Source organism: Brienomyrus brachyistius, unplaced genomic scaffold, assembly GCF_023856365.1.
Source record: "Brienomyrus brachyistius isolate T26 unplaced genomic scaffold, BBRACH_0.4 scaffold99, whole genome shotgun sequence".
NCBI lineage: Eukaryota > Metazoa > Chordata > Actinopteri > Osteoglossiformes > Mormyridae > Brienomyrus > Brienomyrus brachyistius.
This window is the reverse complement of record NW_026042374.1, coordinates 271,931-277,930: the sequence shown is the minus strand read 5'-3', so window position 1 is coordinate 277,930 and position 6,000 is coordinate 271,931.

The following is a 6,000-nucleotide window of genomic DNA, read 5'->3' as shown; positions in this document are numbered from 1 at the left end:
CCCTTGAGCATGGCCCTAGCATCTACAGTACATTCATGTGAAAAAATTAGTTTTAATATTTAGTTCTTTATTAAGAAATATCAACATATCAGTATTAAATCTTCTTTTGAATTATATCTGGAGATAAACGTGATGGAATTGCATCATCTATGCAAAAACAAGAAATATGTGAATTTGTTTCTTGTTTTTGCATAGCTGATGTAATTACATCACCTTTATCTACAGATATAATTTGAAAGGAGATTTAATATTGATATTTTGATATCTTTGATTATTTGAGAATTAAATATTCAATAGGGTGCCCTATTTTTTTCACATGGCTGTATATATCTAATCGTAAATCATGTTCTCAATGGTGTGTATTATACTGGGACATCTTGTCGTGACGGCTGTATACACAATTCTACAGATAAAAACTGTACTAAGGACACATTGTGGTTGGAATGTTTGAAATATGGATTTGGAATGTAGATAATCGTGAGATGCAGTTGTCTGCATTGTCAGATCCTCCAGGTGCCTTAAACAATGGGAATGAATAAAGTCACTTCTGATGTATGACGGAGATGAGGGTGATTTCTTTCTCCTTTTAAGCTCCAGCAAACACACAGCCGATGTGTTTGTGCCCCGCGGCTGTCTGTTGCCACGCCTCCCTGCTGTCCGACTGCTGGATGCTTTTAAGCCCAGCATATAAATGTCAAAACACACTACAGATCCTAGCAGAATAACCGCCGATGTGCTGCACGCCTTGTCATGCTCTTTGCATAGATGGGGCCGCTGATTATGCTGTATGAGACATCGTTATGGTAAATTGGCTCATGGTCTCAGCGGTGGTGTGAGGCTCAGCAGGTCTGTGCACTGCGTCCGTGACAAAGTTATTGGTCCAAATCCCAGAGTTGGCAGTGTGGTTTTACCATTGGGTCCCTGATCAAGGCCCCTAAAATTCCACCTCTGCTGACCGTGGCGTGGGTTTCCTCTGGCAGTCCAATGGCATGTACACAGGCTGCGTGGTACCTTTAATAGCCTAGAAGTGGACCTGCATCCTGTCCTCCAGTGCTGTGCCTCTTGGGATGGACTCCAGCACCTCAAAACCCTGACAAGCATAAGTGGCTAGAAGCTGGATGAATGTGCACCTGAAGACACAGCTCAGATATTTTACATCGCTGGATAAAGTATGAATAAATCTGTACCCGCTGAAAGGCAAACTCTGTTGATGTCCATCTAAGAATAAGGATTATTTCTCTGAGCCTCAGTGTTTACTTCTGTCTCTGTTTTTGTCTACAGCGAGGTGCCTGAGTACAAAACCTCAATGACAATACACTGACATTAGGTTTATATTTGTCTTTGTTTTCTTCACCCATTGGCCTAGTCTACTTTTTGTTCCTGGGAAAAGGATTTGCATTCTTAAGTTCATTTCACACCGTTAATCTGGAATGTTGGTATAAGCTATATCAATGAATAGTTTCCCAATAATAGCAGGAAAATCTATTTCCCATAATTTGGCAGCATTTGGTGATTGGAGACGTAAATTCAGTAATTAAGCAGTGTGGGGGTATACTGGTGTTAATTAATAATATGTTCTATATTGTTACAGATTCCAAGGGCTTCCTCAAGATTATTTGGACAGTATTGCAGATGTCCTTAAAAACACAGTCCGCTACCTTGAGAATCCAATTCTTGACGACAGTGATTTTATTTACTATAGAATAGAACAGATAGAAACTACTCTAATCAGATCTTTTCTGAAACGTGAAACTGATTTAGTTTTAGAAAACTTGTCAAGAGCAAAGCTGCTCTTGAAGTGTGAACCCAAAAATGTCTGCACAGGTTTTGTTGTAACACCAAGTCATACAGGTACTAGAGGTCAACCTAAAATGAATGTCACCAAAGATCAGCTGGAGTTTTTCCTGGACCATAACTTCTCAGTTCCACAGATAGAAGAAATGTTGGGTATTAGTACAAGAACTGTCCACAGAAGAATGGAAGAACATGGACTTTCAATCCATAGCACTTATCAATATCTGAGGAAGACCTGCATAACCTGGTGACAAATGTGATCACAGAGTTTCCAGATTCAGGCTACAATAACGTGTCAGGGTTTCTTTGCAGTATGGGAGTGAGGTAAGTTTTAGATAAATCTTAAGCATCAACCATATTTGTCTATAATCAAACAACAAATTTAGTTTTTTATAAATATATATATATTTGCTTGCCTCAGAACGTATGCAGGTAACTGCAGCACATACTGTACATTCACTACTGTCTGTAGTAATTTGAATTACCAATTCATCTTTTTTATGTCTTTCAAAATTTAGGGTGCAGAAAAAGAGGCTAAGGGAAGTTATGAGGGCTGTCAATCCCATTGGTGTTTTCTTAAGGGGCCTGACAATTAACACCATCAAGTGAGGAGGCTATAGTGTACCATCGCCATGGGCACTCTGGCACATTGATGGCAATCACAAGTTAATCAAGTTAGTAATAAACAATTTACATAAATATTATGAACATTTCTATTACTGAAAATCAAACTGCTGCTTCAATTTGACCAGATCATCTTAATATAGTTACAAAATTAATATAAAATATATATATATTAAATGATTTCTTTATTTTTTAATAGGTGGAGGATTATAATCCAAGGAGGAATTTGTTGTGATCGCCGGTGAAGGGGGTGATCGCACGGGCAGGCAGACGGGCAGGAAGCAGGCAAGCAGACGGAATACGGGGAAAAACGGGAATTTATTCACGGTACAGGGACCAGGAAACATCTGACATCGACTAACATCCATGACGGACAAGACATGGACTGAAATAGATGGGACTGGGCGACACAGCTGGGCAAGATCAGGGAAGCACACGTGGATAATGAGGGGGCGTGGCACACACGAGGAGCGGACGAGCCGGGCGTGACAGAATTGGTGGATACAGCAGAAAAATCATGTATCTAAAAGCTGGCACCAATAACAAAGCCTCAGTTATTAAAAACTTTCTTGAATCTGTGAACCAGTAGTGTTAGTGAAGAATACTGCTGGGCTTTAAACTGTAAAAATTTCATACAATGCAACATCAACTACGCGTAAACAAGCCATTCCAAAACCAGGCGAATTCTTAATTCCAAAGTCCATGTCGCATTTGAAATCTCCATATGAGGCATGGCATGATATTTTTAAGATGTTTGAACAAGTGCTGGCTTGAGGGAACCTTGAAGAATGATGAAGAAAATCAAGTGTAGGTGCAGGGTTACAGCCAAGAGCTGGAATGCTGTCACTTCCGGTGGCAAAAATAAGGATGTCCTCCAGTGTCCGTAAAGGCTGGCTGCTTTTGCCAGGCTTCATGTATAAAGTAAATAAGGCTGAATGGTACTTAAATATATGTGGTTAGAGTGCTGATAGGGGGCGGCATGGTGGTGCAGTGGTTAGCACTGTCGCCTCACACCTCTGGGACTGTCGTGGTTATTTCTCCTTCTCCGCCAAATCAGAAGTCAGAGGTCCGCTTGTGCAGTATCCAGAATTCAGTCTTTATTGCAACAATGAAGTTACAACCAAGGCTAGACACGTAAAAGTGTGTCCAGTACTGTTTTACACAAATTTTTATAAGTTCTTATCATTTAACAATATCTCGTCACTTAAGCATCATCATTCCTTCAGCCATTCACAATAATTGTTTTTTCCCTTAAATCCACACCCCTAGGTGATAAGTTTGTCCATCATTTCTTTTACCGTTTGGTCTCTCGGCTGAACATAATGGTGGCGTGAGCAGCTCCACTTGGTTTTTTAAAAATACTCAGCCGTGAACTCAGGCGAATCCCTTCCTTCAGTAGTAAACCTAGGCAGTTTCAGCCTTTTACACATTGTCTAACTAAAAGGTTGATAATATATTTGTCCTTTAACACAGTGATAAAATATACGCTAATAAAAGTGAATATTCATAGATTCAGGACTAACATAATGTAGCTAACAGAATCTCAGACTAACAAAAGGTGCAAATACATACTCAGTTGATTACATTGTGTTGATTACATTATAATGTTTATATTGTAATGATTACATCATGGATATTTGGCATACTTTTTAATAATATCATAATACTTGTATTCTACGTTATATAGTACTAAATAATATTCCATAGGACCCGGGTTCGAGTCCCCGCCTGGGTCACATGTATGTGGAGTTTGCATGTTCTCCCCATGTTGTCGTGGGGTTTCCCCCCACAGTCCAAAAACATGCTGAGGCTAATTGGAGTTGCTAAATTACCGATAGGTGTGCATGTGTGAGTGAATGGTGTGTGAGTGTGCCCTGCGATGGGCTGGCCCCCCATCCTGGGTTGTTCCCTGCCTCGTGCCCATTGTTTCCGGGATAGGCTCCGGGCCCCCCGCGATCCAGTAGGATAAGCGGTTTGGAAAATGGATGGATGGATGGATAGAGTGCTGATTTTATGAAGAATTATCATTCTTTAGAATTCCACATCCTTCTAAGTTTGGTTCTAATTGTGGTTGAGGAATACTTACTCTTAGCATCCAAGAGATAGTCTCCCCAATGGCAGATGGCTTCATTTTCGTATGTGTCGCTCCCTCGCTCAGACCTTTGTTCTGTAAACAGCTGTTCAATACTCTCAAGCTTTTCGTTGATCTTTGTAAATACTGTTCTGAATACGCCTGGATGGCTCTGGATAGCATCCAGTAGTCCACGGCAACAAAGACCATCCTGGAACCTATAAAATAGGGAAAAAAAACACTAATTTTGAATGGCCTAAAAACTTTGAACATGGATAATACATAATGATGAACACACCTTTCAAAGTGTGTCCTTGTGCTGAAGGACAAACCAATTAATGATGTCTTGCACCAGTTCGTTTTTATTGCTGACAGTGATGCTTTGCAGACATCCAGCTAGTATCAGGAGGTTCTCACATCTTTCAACAGCTTTGTCCAGGTTTTCCTTAAACTCTGAAGCCACAATCTGATATTGGATTGAAAACATTTATTTTTACAGTGAATTATTTCTTCATCCAAACATTAATATAATATCAAGCTTTTCAAAAACGCACGAGCTGAATATCTCATAAGGAGAACTGACAAGACTTACTAAGTTGTCACGCCCAGCTCGTACGATCCTCATGTGTGCCACGCCCCCTGATTATCCACGTGTGCTTCCCTGATCGTACCCAGCTGTGTCTGATTATGTTTGCCCAGCCTTGTGTATTTCAGTCCGTGTCTTGCATTGGTTCCTGGTCTGTCACTGATGTTAGTCTGCGTCAGATGTTTCCAAGTCCCCGTTACCGAAATAAATCCCCGTTTTTCCCCGTATCCTGCCTGCCTGCCTGCCTGCCTGCCTTGCCTGTTTCCTGCCCGTCTGTCTACCTGTTCGCCGCACCCGTTAACCGCCGATCCTTACAGAATGACGGACCACAAGAAGAGAAAGCAGAGGAGAAGGAGACCCGATGAGCCGACGATCAGCCTGGGAGCTTCCTCTCTCGTCAGGCTTCCTCCTGCTCCATGAACGGGAGCCGGTTACCGAGGAGCTGCAGCCACCCCTCGAGCGGTATTACTTCCGGCCCGAGAGGCTGGCTAATAGAGGGGCCAGAGTGGTGCGGGACGCTATCCCGCGGGTGCCCTGCACCCTTAAAGGGGCCACGCCCGTCTCTCCTGTGCGGGACCTGGAGGTCCCGCCGCCTGCAGCCGCCCAGCCCGAGGCACTCCCTTCTCCTCTGCCAGCTGCAACCGCTGCGCCTCCGCTGGTGGTTCCAGTTACGCACGCGGCCCTCGCGAATCGATACTTCACCCTCCAGGGACTTTATTGGAGGGTAATGGACGAGCCGGCCATACAAGGCTCCCAGAGGTGGACCAGCCCTGCTACGAAGCTCGAGCCGCCGCCTCCTCTGCCCGCGGCTCCAGCGCAGCCCGAGCAGGCGCTCCCTCTGCCCGCGGCTCCCGAGCAGGTGCTCCCTCTGCCTGCCTAAGCGATCACCCGCTCCCCAGCGCCCGCGGCGAACCTGACACTAAAG